Source organism: Bubalus kerabau, chromosome 13, assembly GCF_029407905.1.
Source record: "Bubalus kerabau isolate K-KA32 ecotype Philippines breed swamp buffalo chromosome 13, PCC_UOA_SB_1v2, whole genome shotgun sequence".
Classification (NCBI taxonomy): Eukaryota; Metazoa; Chordata; class Mammalia; order Artiodactyla; family Bovidae; genus Bubalus; species Bubalus kerabau.
The window spans coordinates 5,543,063-5,561,215 of NC_073636.1; the positions used below are offsets into that span (position 1 = coordinate 5,543,063).

The 18,153-nt window shown below is 42.0% G+C and overlaps 1 long non-coding RNA gene across 1 annotated transcript in view; it reads right to left on the bottom strand.

Moving 5' to 3' along the window:
- Nucleotides 1-968: 968 nt before the first annotated feature.
- The window catches only part of LOC129625288 (uncharacterized), a 28,037-nt gene continuing 10,852 nt past the window's right edge, over nt 969-18,153 (bottom strand). The window contains exons 2-4 of the long non-coding RNA XR_008701311.1: nt 10,225-10,285; nt 5,890-6,000; nt 969-1,889 (exon numbers count right to left, since the gene is read on the bottom strand). This is a non-coding gene — a long non-coding RNA (uncharacterized LOC129625288). The remainder of the gene's footprint in view (nt 1,890-5,889; nt 6,001-10,224; nt 10,286-18,153) is intronic.

The window sequence follows — 18,153 nt, forward strand, 5'->3', positions numbered from 1 at the left end:
CTCCCCCAAACCACAGCTTCTAACACTTACTTAATACATAAGAGATGTGAGATAGATTTGTTTCCTTCTAGCTTTTGTCCACTGGAGAAGGCAATGGCACCCCACTCCAGTACTCTTGCCTGGAAAATCCCATGGACAGGGGAGCCTGGTGGGCTGCAGTCCATGGGGTTGCTAAGAGTCAGACACGACTGAGTGACTCCACTTTCACTTTTCACTTTCATGCATTGGAGAAGGAAATGTCAACCCACTCCAGTGATCTTGCCTGGAGAATCCCAGGGACAGGGGAGCCTGGTGGGCTGCCGTCTCTGGGGTCACACAGAGTCAGACACAACTAAAGTGACTTAGCAGCAGCAGCAGCAGCTTTTGTCCATGGAGAAGGCATGGCAACCCACTCCAGTACTCTTGCCTGGCAAATCTCATGGACAGGGGAGCCTGGTAGGCTGTAGTCCATGGGGTCCCTAAGAGTCGGACACGACTAAGCGACTTCACTTTCACTTTCATGCATTGGAGAAGGAAATGGCAACCCACTCCGGTATTCTTGCCTGGAGAATCCCAGGGACGGGGGAGCCTGGTAGGCTGCCGTCTATGGGGTTGCACAGAGTCGACACGACTGAAGCAACATAGCAGCAGCAGCAGCAGCAACAGCTTTTGTCCAACTCACCTTGGCTAATGTCTTAGGTGGATATCCACAAACTTTTACCTAAAAAGCTAAGTTCCTAAAAGTTCCTTTAGTTCCTTAAAAAGTTAAGTATTTTAGGCTTTGTGAATTACACGATCTCTGTTGCAACTATTTAGGTCTGCTGCTGCTGCTGCTGCTAAGTCACTTCAGTCGTGTCCAACTCTGTGTGACCCCAGAGATGGCAGCCCACCAGGCTCCCCCGTCCCTGGGATTCTCCAGCCAAGAACACTGGAGTGGGTTGCCATTTCCCCAATGCATGAAAGTGAAAGTGAAGTCTCTCAGTCGTGTCCGACTCTTAGCGACCCCATGGACTGCAGCCTATCAGGCTCCTCCATCTTGCCTGGGATTTTCCAGGCAAGAGTACTGGAGTGGGTTGCCATTGCCTTCTCCAATTTAGGTCTGCTGTGATGATGCAAAAGCAGCCATAGGCAATATACAAATAGCAGGCACAGCTCTTTTCCAATAAAATTTTATTTGCACAAACTGGTGGCTGGCCCACAGGTCATGGTCTCCTGACCTATGATTGTAGGTGAGCAGATTGCCTGGAAAGTAGAGCCTGAGACAAGGATTCAGTGCTGGGTGGTATTGAGGGAGGATTCTGTATAAGGAGTAAGAGAGCAGAGGGAAAGGCAAGGAGACGACCAGGGACTCGGCATCAGGTGAAGTCTGACCTCGGCCTGAGTCCACGGAAGAGCCCTGCTGCAGAACTGCCAGGTCTTGAGATAACGAGCTGGACTTTTACAGCCCACCTCAGTCGCTGGTTGGCCTGGCTCCGGGGGAGGTTGTGGTGTCACCCCTGACACGTTTCCATGTCTGGGCAAGGGCTTTCAACCAAGGACAATTGTTTAGTGAAGGCTGTAACTATGGGCTGTTAGCTGCCCACCCCACACTCACGAGTGACAGCACCAGCTGGTAAAGGAATCTGGTCCAGAACCAGCAGTGTTTATTTACACAGCACAGGTTCTCCCACTTTAACATGTGGGAGGATATCCTGGAGGGCTTGTTAAAGCATCAGTTCCTGGGCTTCCACTGCCGACATCTGCTTCAGCGTCTGGGGTGAGACCCAAGGATTCACACGTCTACATCCCCATGTTATGCTAGTGCTGTGAGCCGGGACCACACTGTGAGCACCACTGTATTCCAATATTAACCCCTTGAATGCAGAAAGCTCAGATGATCCAACTGTGTCATTATGGCTTCCAATGATGATCTGAAGGAGGGGAGGAAAATTGTAGGGGAAGGAAAGAGTTTTTCAAGTGGTTTATGTTCTCTCTGGCTCTGATTCATCCTTTATTCAATAAATCTTTTTTTCTGGGATAGATTTGTAGTATACTACATGGATTTAGTGAAACGATTTATAACATTATTTAAAGAAAAGTTAAGAATTCTTTCTGAGTTATTATTATCTTCCCTCTGACTGCTGACACCTTCTATATTCTATAACACCCTTAAGATGATAAATTATCCAGAAGTACAACTTTTAAGCAGAAGCTGATCTTTATCATCCAACTTGCATGATGCCGGGGCCAAGGCAGATGATAAGATTATCCCCAGGGCTTGCTGGGACAGCTGCCTGAGCCGTCAGCGCCACTGACAGTGGAAACTGAGAACACAGCTGCTCTAGCCACACCTTGTGCAGGTGGAAACAGAGCTGCCTGTGGTGGCGAGCACCCCCCGGGGCAAAACCACAAACCACGGGAGGAACACCGGGCGCACATCTGTGTACGTCAGTCCTGTTGCCTTGAATCTGCTTTCCTCCCGTGAGCCCACTGTTGGCAGCTTCCCAAGATTATCAGCTCCTCAGTAAAAAAGAGGTAAACGATGTCAGGGGCTTCCCGAGTAGCTCAGATGGTAAAGCATTTGCCTGCAATGCAGGAGACCTGGGTTCAATCCCTCGGTCAGGAAGAGCCACTGGAGAAGGAATGGCAACCCACTCCAGTATTCTGGCCTGGAATATCCCATGGACAGAAGAGTCTGGTGGGTTACAGTCCATGGGGTCCCATGGAGTTGGACACGACTGAGCAACTAACACACACACACACTCACAATGGGAGTACTCCTGACATTTTCCAAATTATAAACCTGTTGTGTGTTCAACCTCAAAATCTTTATTCCTCCATTTTCATCTTAGAGAAACTCCACAGCTGAGTTTCCATCAGAAAAGAACTGAAGAATTTCAGGATTGGAAGGATTATTAGAAATATCTGGGGCACTTGTGATATCTTAACATACCAGAATGATCTCTCAGTTTAAAGTGTTACCAAATAATTTGTTCCTAATAACAAACAGCAACATTTGCAAGTAATTAACTTTTTTAATGACTTGGTGAGGACTTGAGTTACTTTTATAATGTCATTGTCATGCACATGCAGTCTAAAATTTTCTTCAGCGAGTGAGAAAATCTTGATAATAAAGCTAATGTTTCTGGAATTGTGCATCTCCCTGCCTATGTCTATCAGGGTGTTTCAGCTGGAAATATCAAAGGCCATGTGAGTGAAGAACTGTTGCTACAATCCAATCGAAATTTCATGTGGGCCATAACCTAAGACACACATGGAATTTTAAAGTTCCTAGAAGAATAAACTGGTGAAATTGACTTTAATATATTTTATTTCACCCAGGATAAGAAAAATATTATCATTTAAATACATAATTAACATAAAAAAATCTAGACACTTTACATTACTTTTTTCATACTAATGCTCTGAAGCCCAGTGTGGATTTTACATGTAGGGCAATCTCAATTTGGCCACATTTCAAGAGCTTGTTGGTCATATAAGACTAGAGGCTTACCTTGTGTTAAGTCAGAAAACAGATCAGCAAGCGAGTAAATGGACTTTGGATATAATAAATGCTGGGGTTTAGTCCATAGTCTAATAAATATTTAATCACTGGAGAAAAAAAAAAAAAGACTAGAGGCTATCTATAGGACAGCTTGGGTCTAGCCTAATCTTTTTAATTCAAGGCAAAAAGCAGAATCCCGAGGCCCAAAGTGACCTTCCCAAGCTCTTGAAGGTGATCATAGAATAAAAGGGAATTTAATCTATGCCTCGTCTCTCCCACACCAGCAAACCACAGCAACTGAATCATCCAGAAGTTGATGTTTCCCTCCTCAGTTCAGTTCAGTTCAGTGACTCAGTCATGTCTGACTCTTTGCAACCCCATGTACTGCAGCACACCAGGCCTCTCTGTCCATCACCAAATCCCGGAGTTTATTCAAACTCATGTCCATCGAGTCAGTGATGCCATCCAACCATCTCATCCACTGTTGTCACCTTCTCCCACCTTCAACCTTTACCAGTATCAGGATCTTTTCCAGTGAGTCAGTTTGTTGCATCAGATGGCCAAAATATTGGAGTTTCAGCTTCAACATCAGTCTTTCCAATGAATATTCAGGACTGATTTCCGTAAGAATGGACTGGTTGGATCTCCTTGCAGTCCAAGGGACTCTCACGAGTTTTCTCCAATACCACGGTTCAAAACCATCAGTTCTTCAGCGCTCAGCTTTCTTTATAGCTCAACTCTCACATCCATACATGACTACTGGAAAAATCATAGCCTTGACTAGACCAACCTTTCTTGACAAAGTAATGTCTCTGCTTTTTAATATGTTATCTTGGTTGGTCATAACTTTCCTTCCAAGTAGTAAACGTCTTTTAATTTCATGGCTGCAGTCACCATCTGCAGTGATTTTGGAGCCCAAGAAAATAGTCAGCCACTGTTTCCATTGTTTCCCCATCTATTTGCCATGAAGTGATGGGACCAGACCCCATGATCTTAGTTTTCTGAATGTTGAGCTTTAAGCCAAATTTTTCACTCTCCACTTTCACTTTCATCAAGAGGCTCTTTAGTTCCTCTTCACTTTCTGCCATAAGGGTGGTGTCGTCTGCATATCTGAGGTTATTGATATTTCTCCTGGCAATCTTGATTTCAGCTTGTGCTTCATCCAGCCCAGCATTTCTATGATGTACTCTGCATATAAGTTAAATAAACAGGGTGACAATATACAGCCTTGACGTACTCCTTTTCCTATCTGGAGCCAGTCTGTTGTTCCATGTCCACTATTAACTGTTGCTTCCTGACCTCCATACAGATTTCTCAAGAGTCAGATCAGGTGGTCGGGTATTCCCATCTCTTGAAGAATTTTCCACAGTTTATTGTGATCCACACAGTCAAAGGCTTTGGCATAGTCAATAAAGCAGAACTAGATGTTTTTCTGGAACTCTCTTGCTTTTTCAATGATTCAGTGGATATTAACAATTTGATCTCTGGTTCCTCTGCCTTTTCCAAATCCAGCTTCAACATCTGGAAGTTCACAGTTCACGTATTGCTGAAGCCTGGCTTGGAGAATTTTGAGGATTACTTTACTAGCGTGTGAGACGAGTGCAATTGTGTGGTAGTTTGAGCATTCTTTGGCATTGCCTTTCTTTGGGATTGGCATGAAAACTGACCTTTTCCAGTCCTGTGGCCATGCTGAGTTTTCCAAATTTGCTGGCATATTGAGTGGAGCATTTTCACCACATCATCTTTTAGGATTTGAAATAGCTCAGCTGGAATTCCATCATCTCCACTAGCTTTGTTCCTAGTGATGCTTCCTAAGGCCCACTGGACTTCACATTCCAGAATGTCGGGCTCTAGGTGATCACACCATCATTATTATCTGGGCTGTGAAGATCTTTTAATAGTTCCTTATGAGTGAAGTTGCTCAGTCGTGTCCGACTCTTTGCAATCCCATGGACTGTAACCTACCAGGATCCTCCATCCAGGAATTTTCCAGGAAAGAGTATTGGAGTAGGTTGCCATTTCCTTCTCCAGGGGATCTTCCCAACCCAGGGATCAAACCCAGGTCTCCCGTATTGCAGGCAGGCGCTTTACCGTCTGAACAACCAGGGAAGCCTTAGAACTATACAAAAGTTCTATTAAAAATTCTGTAAAAGAGACCATAGTCCCTCCATGAAGAAGCATAATAAGAACTTGACCTCAGGGCAATGCAGGGTGGTGGTTAAGAAGACAGGCTCTGGGAGACAGAGCACTAGGGTCCCGCTGTGGGTCTTCCTTGCATTGTAACTTTGGTGGGTTACTTATTTTGTCAGTGCCTTAGTTCCCTAATCCATAAAATGCAAATGTTTCTAACAGTTCCTGCTTTCCACGGGGGCATAGGATTAAATGTATTAATGTGTAGGTGGCTCAGTGGTAAAGAATCTACCTACCAATATGGGAGATTGCGGGTTCAACCCCTGGGTTGGGAAGATTCCCCTTGAAGAAGGAAATGGCAATCCACTCCAGCATTCTTGCCTTGGAAATGCAGTGGACAGAGGAGCCTGGTGAGCGTGCAAAAGAATTGGACATAACTTAGCAACTAAACAACAAATACTCACATATACACACACAGAGAGATACTCATACAAAAATAAGAAAAGTAACTGGGACACAGAAAGGACTAAGAAAGTGTGAGGTGTGTATTACCAAAATCTTTCAAAATTTTCTGAGGCATAATTTTACTCAAGTATAAATATTATTATAAATTTTACTCGAGTATAAATATTACTAAAGTATATATATGAGTAATATTTATACTTGAGTAAAATTTTTACACACACGAAAAATGCCATTTGCAGCAACACGATGGACCTAGAGATTGTCAGACTGAGTGAAGTAAGTCAGAGAGAGAGAGAAATATCACATGCTGCTGCTGCTGCTGCTAAGTCGATTCAGTCGTGTCCAACTCTGTGCGACCCCATAGATGGCAATCCACCAGGCTCCGCCACCCCTGGGATTCTCCAGGCAAGAGCACTGGAGTGGGTTGCCATTTCCTTCTCCAATGCATGAAAGTGAAAAGTGAAAGTGAAGCTGCTCAGTCATATCCGACTCTTAGCGACCCCAGGGACTGCAGCCTACCAGGCTTCTCCGTCCATGGGATTCTCCAGGCAAGAGCAATGGAGTGGGTTGCCATTTCCTTCTCCAATGCATGAAAGTGAAAAGTGAAAGTGAAGCCGCTCAGTCGTATCCGACTCTTAGCGACCCCAGGGACTGCAGCCTACCAGGCTTCTCCGTCCATGGGATTTTCCAGGCAAGAGTACTGGAGTGGGGTGCCATTGCCTTCTCCAAATATCACATGATATCACTTATATGTGAAATCTTAAAAAAAAGACGGAGGGGGGTACAAATGAACTTATTTGAAAAATAGGAATAGAGTTGCAGTTGTGGAAAACAAACTTTTGGTTACCAGGGAGTTAATGGGAGAGGGATAAATTGGGATATTGGGACTGACATATACACACGACATGAAATAGATAACTAACAAAAACCTACTGTGGTGCACAGGGAACTATACATAATACTCTGTAATACCCTATGAGAAAAGAATCTTTAAAAGACTGGGTATGTGTATATGTATAAGTAGAACTGAATCACTGCACTGTACACCTGAAACTAACACCACACGGTAAATCAACTCTATTCCAATAAAACTTTTAAAGTATAAATTAAGTCCAAACCCATTTGCTTTTACCTGCCATCCTGCACTATATTAAAAGGAAAGTCTAGTACAAACAAAGCTAGTGGAGGTGATGGAATTCCAGTTGACCTATTTCAAATCCTGAAAGATGATGCTGTGAAAGTGCTGCACTCAATATGCCAGAAAATTTGGAAAACTCAGCAGTCGCCACAGGACTGGAAAAGGTCAGTTTGCATTCCAATCCCAAAGAAAGGCAATGCCAAAGAATGCTCAAACTACTGCACAATTTCACTCATCTCACAAGTTAGTAAAGTAATGCTCAAAATTCTCCAAGCCAGGCTTCAGCAATACGTGAACTGTGGACTTCCTGATGTTCAAGCTGGTTTTAGAAAAGGCAGAGGAACCAGAGACCAAATTGCCAATATCTGCTGGATCATAGAAAAAGCAAGAGAGTTCCAGAAAAACATCTATTTCTGCTTTATTGACTATGCCAAAGCCTTTGACTGTGTGGATCACAATAAACTGTGGAAAATTCTGAAAGAGATGGGAATACCAGACCACCTGATCTGCCTCTTTAGAAATTTGTATGCAGGTCAGGAAGCAACAGTTAGAACTGGACATGGAACAGACTGGTTCCAAATAGGAAAAGGAGTACGTCAAGGCTGTATATTGTCACCCTGCTTATTTAATTTCTATGCAGAGTACATCATGAGAAACGCTGGGCTGGAAGAAGCACAAGCTGGAATCAAGATTGCCAGGAGAAATATCAATAACCTCAGATATGCAGATGACACCACCCTTATTGCAGAAAGTGAAGAGGAACTAAAAAGCCTCTTGATGAAAGTGAAAGTGGAGAGTGGAAAAGTTGGCTTAAAGCTCAACATTCAGAAAACGAAGATCATGGCATCTGGTCCCATCACTTTATGGGAAATAGATGGGGAAACAGTGGAAACAGTGTCAGACTTTACTTTTTGGGGCTCCAAAATCACTGCAGATGGTGACTGCACCCATGAAATTAAAAGACGTTTACTCCTTGGAAGGAAAGTTATGACCAACCTAGATAGCATATTGAAAAGCAGAGACATTACTTTGCCAACAAAGGTTCGTCTAGTCAAGGCTATGGTTTTTCCTGTGGTCATGTATGGATGTGAGAGTTGGACTGTGAAGGAGGCTGAGCACCAAAGAATTGATGCCTTTGAACTGTGGTATTGGAGAAGACTCTTGAGAGTCCCTTGGACTGCAAGGAGATCCAACCAGTCCATTCTGAAGGAGACCAACCCTGGGATTTCTTTGGAAGGAATGATGCTAAAGCTGAAACTCCAGTACTTTGGCCACCTCATGCGAAGAGTTGACTCATTGGAAAAGACTTTGATGCTGGGAGGGATTGAGGGCAGGAGGAGAAGGGGACGACAGAGGATGAGATGGCTGGATGGCATCACTGACTCGATGGACGTGAGTCTGGGTGAACTCCGGGAGTTGGTGATGGACAGGGAGGCCTGGCATGCTGCGATTCATGGGGTTGCAAAGAGTCGGGCACGACTGAGCGACTGAACTGAACTGAACTGAATGTGTCATCACAATATTTTTATGGCATTTTTTAATTTAAAAATGTTTGGAGGAAAAAAAAAGGATTTCCTGATTGACTTTGTTTAGTCTCAAATCTAAATATAAATCTCTCCAATAATTGAGTTAATTAAGGTCTTACTCTACTGTTTTTTAGTTTTCTTCCTGATCTCTAAGAAGAATGAGATGCATTTAGCTATCCTTTGCTTAAAAAGAGGCATACATAATCATCTGAAATCTCACTGAATGCAAAAAAATGGTGACTGTCCAGATTAAACATGGATCAAAACAATACATTCACTGCCAAGTCAACCCAAAGAAGAACCACAGCCAAAAGTTCTCTCCAAGTCTGGTTTATAGCTAGAAATAGTAGGGTTGTGTGTTTTTTAAACAAACTTAGGTGTACAAAGGTCAAAATAATTTTCTTTATTGCAAAAACACAGAAAATTGTTCTGTAAAACATATCCTAAAAATAATAGCATCTGGTTACTAAAGAAGGTCACTTTATCTGTCTCTCTAAGGAGTTTTAGTAGCTGTTGCTATTTGGGTGAATTTACAAGGTAAATTTATTGTGGGTAGGTTGTGAAATGGGGTCATAGCCCCACAGTTTATTCTAAAAATGTTCCTACACTGCACCGAGCCACAGAAATATGTAATTTCACCTCAGATGGTGACATTTGTTCTTGAAATCTAGAAAGTTTTTATGTGCTAGAAGTTATTTCTGAGACTATATTGAGATTTATATATAGTGCCTATTCCCTCAATAGACTAAAGATCTTTTTACATTAGTAATGCTCTCCTCTGAGGTCAAAGATAACCCCTTGACTGGTGGTACTGTCAAGAATGGGGATATTTGGGGTAATTTATGGAGACCCAAAAGTCTTTTTTTCCACAGCACATAACTGTCAAACCATGCCTTTGGGTTATAATTGGACCTGCTGGTCTGATTCCCATTGCTCACTGGGACTATTTCTTTGTCATAAGTAGTCCATGGTTCCCCATACGAAAATAATAATAATAAAATGGACTTTGACTGGTTGCTGCAAGCCAGATTTTTCTTCCTCTGGCTGGAATTTAAATACATTTCATTATAATGCTGTATTGTTTTTCTTTGACCACCTGATGCAAAGAACCGACCCACTGGAAAAGACCCTGATGCTGGGAAAGACTGAAGGCAAAATAAAAAGTGGGCAGCAGAGGATGAGAGGGTTAGACAGCATCACTAACTCAATGGACATGAATCTGAGCAAGCTCCAGGAAATAGTGAAGGACAGCGAAGCCTGGTATGCTGCAGTCCATGGGGTTGCAGAGTCAGAAACGACTCAGTGACTGAACAACAACAAAAATTATTTTTCTTTGCCCCCAGAATGCAGCTCTTTTTTCCTTCTTGCTTCCAGTTCATTCAATTTGTCTTGACACAGACGTAGTGACCTTTTAACATTCTTTCTCCAAACTCACAGGAGCATCACTGTAATGTTTGCTGCTGTCGACATTTTAGAGCCCAGCTGGAAATCTCAGTACTTACTTTTCATCAATAACTTGCAGAAGATTTGGAAAATCAATAGCTTATTTTCTCTGCAACTCATCTGAAGCAAAAGACCACAAATAAGAAATAATTTCACTATGCCAGCAATTTGAGGATTGGTACATTAAGTACATTTTCAGGCTCACATGTGAAGTTAGTGCCAAATCATGATCAGTGGTTTTTTTCTCTCACAAACATTGTAGAAGGGTCTAGAATTAAAGGATATGGATACAGTGTCTGCTCTACTAGTTGGCTGTGTGATTTTGGTAAATCCCAGGATACCATCCTAATGCAGAAAGCAAAGAGGAGCTAAAGAGTCTCTTGATGAAGGGGAAAGAAGAGAGTGAAAAAGCTGGCTTAAAACTCAACATTCAAAAAACGAAGATCATGGCATCTGGTCCCATCAATTCAGGGAAAATAGAAGAGAAAAAAGTGGAAGCAGTGACAGATTTTATTTTCTTGGGCTCCAAAATCACTGTGGACAGTGACTTCAGCCATGAACACTTACTTCTTGAAAGGAAAGCTATGACAAACCTAGACAGCATATTAAAAAAGCAAAGACATCACTTTGCCAACAAAAGTCCATATAGTCAAGGCTATGGTCTTTCCAATAGTCACGTATGGATGTGAGATTTGGACCATAAAGAAGGCAGAGCACTGAAGAATTGATGCCTTTTAACTCTGGTGTTAGGGTTAGTCCCTTGGACTTGAGAGTCCCTTGGACAGCAAAGAGATCAAGCTAGTCCATCCTAAAGGAAATCAACCCTGGATATTCTTTGGAAGGACTGATGCTGAAGTTGAAGCTCCAACACTTTGGCTACCTGATGGAAAGAACCGATTCATTAGAAAAGACCCTGATGCTGGGAAAGATTGAAAGCAGGGGGAAAAGGGAATGACAGAGGATGAGATGGTTGGTTGGCATCACTGACTCAATGGATGTGAGTTTGAATAAATGCTGAGAGATGGTGAAGGACAGGGAAGCCTGGTGTGCTTCAGTCCATGGGGTCACAAAAAGTTGGACAGCACTAAGCCACTGAACAACAACAACAACAGTATCTTTCTGAGTCTCCATTACCTCATACATGGAACAGGGCTTAGAACTCCAGGGGAAGGTCAGGCAACCCCAGCTGCCCCTTCCTTAGGGACACTGTCCTGTTCCTACCTCCACATCGTCCTCATGGGGCACAACCCTGACCACAGCGGGGCCAACTGACACCCTTCAGTCCAATCACAGGCTCGACCCCAAGCTTGAATCTTGAATGGAGATTGACAGGATGGAAAGTGAAGGAACTGAGTCATTCTAGAGACTTCCATGAATTCTAGATATTTTACTGAGGCCTCACTAAATGCCACTCTTCATGTGTCTTACACAAATTACCTCATGTAGTTCACAAAACCATGTGACTTACAGTAGCTCCCTATGAAATGGGGTGCCAATTGTCTTTATTGTCTTTAATTGGATCTTCCAGAAGCAGAACCTATGACAGAATTGGGGACCAGGCCATGGTGGCTCAGAGGGTAAAGAATCTGCCTGCAAGGCAGGAGACCTGGGTTTGATCCCTGGAGAAGGAAACAGCAACCCACTCCAGTATTCTTGTCTGGAGAATCCCATGGTCAGAGAAGCCTGGCGGACTAAAGCCTGTGGGGTTGCAAAGACTCGGACATGACTGAGCAGCTTTCACACACACACAGTTTCTTTAGGAGCTGGCCCAGGAGGCATGCGGTATCTGCAGTGAGATAGGAAGGCAAAGAAACCAATAAAGGTTGTTAATGACCCACAGGTTCCTAACAGACAGTGTGAACTGTAACCTCTCCAAGGATCCCAAATCACGAGTAAAACAATACACATGATCTGCTACAGTACATTTTTGCATAGCTTTCTTTTTTATTGTAGTATCTTCTGGAAATCAAGAGGAGATGACTTTTACTTTGGGGGTCAGCATGGCAAGAGGTGTAAACACTATAGATAAAAACAGAAGCTCAGAAACAAAAGACATGGTAAGCTTTTAAGGACTAACAGAAATCATGGGGTGAACTTTGAGATTTCACAGGATGTGCAATGGCTGAGAATATAGAATTAAGAGCTGCCCTGTTTTGTTTTGTTTTTTTGCTCTCTACATTTTAAAGATCTGGCACACTCCAGATATTTAACAAGTAAAATAAGCAAAGTCATATCTGTCCGATTTTCATGATAACTATTTATTCAAATTTGGGGTTATACTAAAGTTTAACTTCTGAATTTCGATTAATCCTCAATAAAATATGCTCCATCCTCAAGAGCAACACTGGAAATAAATTTATCCTTGAGAGTACAACCATAAAGAAGGTTGAGTCCCAAAGAACTGGTGTTTTCGAATTGTGGCATTGGAGAAGACTCTTGCGGAGAAGGCAATGGCAACCCACTGCAGCACTCTTGTCTGGAAAATCCCATGGACAGAGAAGCCTGGTAGGCTGCAGTCCATGGGGTCGCTAAGAGTCAGATACGACTGAGTATCTTCACTTTCACTTTTCACTTTCATGCATTGGAGAAGGAAATGGCAACCCACTCCAGTGTTCTTGCCTGGAGAATTCCAGGGACGGGGGAGCCTGGTGGGCTGCTGTCTATGGGGTCACATAGAGTCAGACATGACTGAAGCGACTTAGCAGCAGCAGCAGCAGCAGAAGACTTGAGATTCCTTTGAACTACAAGAAGATGAAACCAGTCAATCCGAAAGGAAATCAACCCTGAATATTCATTGGAAGGACTGATGCTGAAGTTCCAATACTTTGGCCACCTTATGCAAAGAGCTGACTCACTGGAAAAGACCCTCACTGAAAGCAAAATGAGAAGGAAGCAGCAGAGGGTGAGATGGTTGGATAGTATCACTAACTCAATGGATATGAATCTAGTCAAACTCCAGGAGATAGCCGAGGACAGAGGAGCCTGGCATGCTGTGGTCCATGGGGTCCATGGGGTCACATATTTGTCACAACAACAAATGTTAAACAGTAGCTGTACCTCTATAATGTGTATTTTGTTCCCTATAATGTGGCCCAGTAATGCACATTTTTGCCAAGGATTTGAGGTCCTTCAAGTATGAAATCTGAAATTCAAATTCTATCTTATTTTTCTATTTCCCAGGAAGGAGAAAAACTGACCTCATTTTCCTTCCACACAGAAAAAAAAAAAAGAAAAGGTTTTACTCAGCAAACAGGCTGAATACGTCCTGACTACATCATAACTTTTTCTAACAGCATCTTAAATCCAAGTTATTACTCTAAGTTGTTTATCTAGTACTTTGTGTTGCTTAACACTTGCTGCTGACAGATTTAGGACACAGTATAAGTTTTGCTTTGTGCTTGAATCCTTGAATAACCTGAAGATGGATAACAGTAAAGATAGAGTTGGTCCTGAGGTGGTTGTAAGAAACACAGCCCCAGTGATATGAGATAAGGCATATATTTCAAGGGTGTGATCAGGTTCTCTCACCATCCATAGAAAGTGAGCATCATTCTCATTGTTGTCAGAGAAGTCACATGCTGCTGCTGCTAAGTCGCTTCAGTCGTGTCCGACTCTGTGTGACCCCATAGATGGCAGCCCACCAGGCTCCTCTGTCCCTGGGATTCTCCAGGCAAGAACACTGGAGTGGGTTGCCCTTTCCTTCTCCAATGCATGAAAGTGAAAAGTGAAAGTGAAGTCGCTTAGTCGTGCCTAACTCTTAGCAACCCCATGGACTGCAGCCTACCAGGCTCCTCCGTCCATGAGATTTCCCAGGCAAGAGTACTGGAGTGGTTGAGAATTTACATGTCTAGACCTAAAATTGCATATCCTTTTCAGAAATGAAGACCAAGACTTGGTCAAGGCAAGTCAACAAGCAATATTGAACTTTTGCTCTGTGTTACCAGAATTGGCATGAGAATTATGGAGCCAGATGTCACCTGGGGTGTCCCTGACTCTTTAGAGTTTGGTAAGTTTGCTCACATTCTCAATTTATCCTTGATGGGATATCACTGTCTTCTCCCAAGACACGTGAAAAGACCAGGGAGGCTCGATGTCTTAATACAGCCCCTTTGAGCTCCCACATCTGCCAAGGAAGACTGGTTTATCATTCTGTATAGGAGTAGACATTCAAGAAATAATCACAAAAACAAAAAGCACCACAATGCATGTCTGTGTGTGGTGGATTTCATTCAGGATTTAGAAGGATCCATTTGAGGGTATATTGTAGCCAAGGAGACAACCCATATGGGATATTTGGTATTACTGTTCATGAAATTCTTTTACATTCCACATGTCAGGTAATTGTCCACTGGCCACTCCCTTTCACACAGGCCCCTCCCCACACATTATTCCTGGTGCTTCTCTTGCTTTTCTCATTGATACTCAGACCCCTATTCAGCCAAGGAATTCAAAGGCTTTCTACTTCCCTTGGGTGTATAGTGGCTCTTACACTTTGGGGTACATAGCAAACATTAAAATGATAAATCGTAGGGACAACCAAAGACTGATAATCAGATGTAGGGTGAAGCCCTGGAATCAGCACTTTTGACAAATATATTAGATGGCCGATCTGCAACTGCTGCATGGAACACAATGTGACCATTTGTGTATTTTTTTTTTTTTTACTATCATCCTTTCAGGGGTTTCTAGCCATGTCTTAACATGGCTTTTGTAAAGATCATATAGCTGGAGCAGTGGTTCTCAAAGGGCATGTTAAAGCCCCTACCGCCACAGAAGCTGATGGTCTAGGTTGGATTCAAGAATCTGTATTTCCAACAATTTCCCAGGTGATGCTAGAATCACAGGGACCACTCAGATGTTTACCTTTCTTCTCACATCTGACAATTTCTGTCTGAAACATGTAATCAATTTTTATCCACTAAAATCGATTATACGTACACCAATGTCTACTATTATATTTAGGTTTATTTATTTCCATTGTTATGTGTGTGTTTAGTGCAGGCCACTTTTTCTATGCTATTTCATCTTTCCTTTCTGACTTTGTTTAGGTTGATTTTTTCCCCCTTTGTTTCCACTAGCTTCAAAGCTATACCTTCTGCCTCACTCCTTTGGTTGGTCTCCCTAAAAACTGAAAATGAGAATTCACTTATCAAACTCAAAGTTTACCAGCATCTTTGCTACACATAAAACAAACTGAAAATCTATGAAATGGTTCAATGGATAACGTATTGATCAGTATACAAGGACCAATAATACTTACTGAATTCAAACTATTTACTATTGTAAAAATTTAATGAAAGCACTATGAGATCTAAATACAATCTTTGACAACTGCAACAAAATAAGTGGTATATTAAAAAAATAATGCTGGTGAGCAATAAAAAATAAATTTAAAAAATCTCAAGTACAAGGACATTAAATGTGATAAATCCAAAATCCCTGCTCCTCTTTTCCTTAAAAAGACTGTTTTTGCTAACTACTCCTCATTGCCTCATAAAATTTCTATCTGGAATTATTTTCCTTCTGTTTGAAATACATTGTCTAGAATTTCCTTTAGGGATACTCTATTGGTTATAAACTATGTTTTTATACTTTTAAAAAAGTTGTTTTCATTATGAAAAAAATAGCTGACCTTTGATTTGTTTGGATGCTAAATTCTAGGTCAGGTATTATTTTCTCCCAAATTATTGAAAATACGCTTTTATTATCTCCTGGTTTCCATTACTTTTACTGTTAAGTTGGCAACTGTCTTTAGGAGGTGGAAGGGGGTAATTTTTCTTATTCACTAAATAACTTTGAATATCTTCTCAATGGCATGGATTTGCTTTATGTTATTCTGTTTCAAATTTGTTGGACATCCTGACCCTGAAACTTTTAATTTTTAGTTCTAGAGAATTCTCTAGCAACGTTTCTTCAAATATTTTCTCTACTCCATTGTCTTTTTATGTCATTCTAAATACATTCTTTAAATCCACATTAGAGTGAAAAATAATAATTTCCCTTTTGGCTGAATTTAATGTTATTGAACCCATCCATTAATTTATAAAACTTTATAAAGTCTATATTTATAATGTCTAAAAGTTCTTTTCCACTTTGCTAGACCTTATCAGATAGTCATATAAATTTTTTTCTCCTTGCTCTCATTTTTGGTCTCATAAATTATTAAAATGCATGGAGCATCCATTTTATATTCTGAGTTGGATAATTCTAATATCTGAAATCTTGGCTGGTCTAATTATCTCTCTTGTTCCTGCTGGATTTTGCTTCCTTTTGTCTTGTAAATTCATATATTGTGATTCCACATCCTTGAGATGTTTTCTGTGGCCCTTCTTTGAGACCTGAGTTGAAGGCTGGCTTTTTAGCTTAGTCAGTGTGATCCATGGACCAGCAGTATCTGCTTCACCTTAGAGACTGTGAACTTGCAGAATCTTAAGCCCCAGACCTACTGAATGAGAATCTGCATTTTAACCATAACCCTAGGCACAGCAGAATTCAATAAAGGCTGGTCTAAGGAGGGTTTGGACTGGTGGGCTTTGTCTCCTGTCAGGAACCTGGAGGCATCACCATACTTCATATGAATTCACAGTTGGAAGCTTTTTTGGAGCACATAAACCAAATTAATTCAAGATTTGAACTCATGTGTGCGCTGGCTATGAATGCTCAAAGACAACTTTTTTCCCTTCCACCCAGAGCCAAGGTTCAGGAGAGAACGCTTCCTTGCATAAGGAAGCAGGAGGTAGGACAGATTTACTCCCAGTGTTCCCTACAGCTAGGGACAGTCCTTGGTGGTTGAGTGGCAGGGGGGCTCCTGAAACACTGCCAGGTGGTGGGGTGCGGGCTGAAGACTGTATCACCTAACTCCTGCACACCCAGGAAGCTGTGAAATCTCGAGCTCCATATCACAGTGGGTCTATGGATGCTTTCTGGAAATCACCCCCTCCCTTCCTTTGACCTCCTGGATTCCTGCCTTTATCAAGTCTTAGCTCCCAAAGGCTATTTGCTTTTTTGTCAGCTCAGTAATAAATGTGAACAGGTTCTGCTTTTAAATACACTTGGGTATTTCTTTTTGCTCTGATAATATAGTCAGTTAGAGCAGACTGACATACCCCAGGAAATAGAAATGCAAGCCTTAAGACTTTTATTTCATTGTAAAGAAGAACACAGAGCTAGGACATAGATGGAAAAATGCTTTGTTTTTTGATCAAGAGGAAAATAAAGGAAAAGAAAAAATGATAGATTTCTATCATTTATTACAAGTTTCTATCAGGCCATCATCTGGAATCAAGTAAGCACTTTTCCTACACTATCTCATTTAAATCTCACATCACCACACTTTAGGTACAGTTATCATTATCCCCCTTTACAGATGAGGAAACAGAAGCTCAAGATGGATACAATATTCTCAAGGTCATCCATCTACAAAGGAGTAGGATTTGAATCCCTGTTCACTTGAGGGCTTCCCTTGTAGCTCAGCTGGTAAAGAATCCGCCTACAATGTGGGAGACCTGGGTTCGATCCCTGGGTTGGGAAGATCCTCTGGAGAAGGGAAAGGCTACCCATTCCAGTATTCTGGCCTAGAAAATTCCATGGACTGTATAGTCCATGGGGTCTCAAAGAGTCAGACATGACTGGGCGACTTTCACTTTCACCTGAGTCCAAAGTACACCTTCAAATCACAGTACTCTTCTCGGATCACTTTCCCTCCATCCCTCCCTCCCACTGAGTCCTTGAGCTGACGTCCTGCTTATGACTCAGCAGAAAATAGTTCTTTAGTGTCCCTACCTCCTGCTCAAGAATGTGTAGGGGCTCCCTTGATATTTCAGAGTGGTTCCAAACCCAATTCACCTAATAACACTAACTCCATGTCTAACTCTTCTTTGAAACCCCACCCAGTTCCTCCATTCCATAAGGATTTCTACTTTTTACCGACTGTATTGTGGACCCAAGGCCTATTCATTTTTGCATATTTGCTTGATTTCAAGACTAAA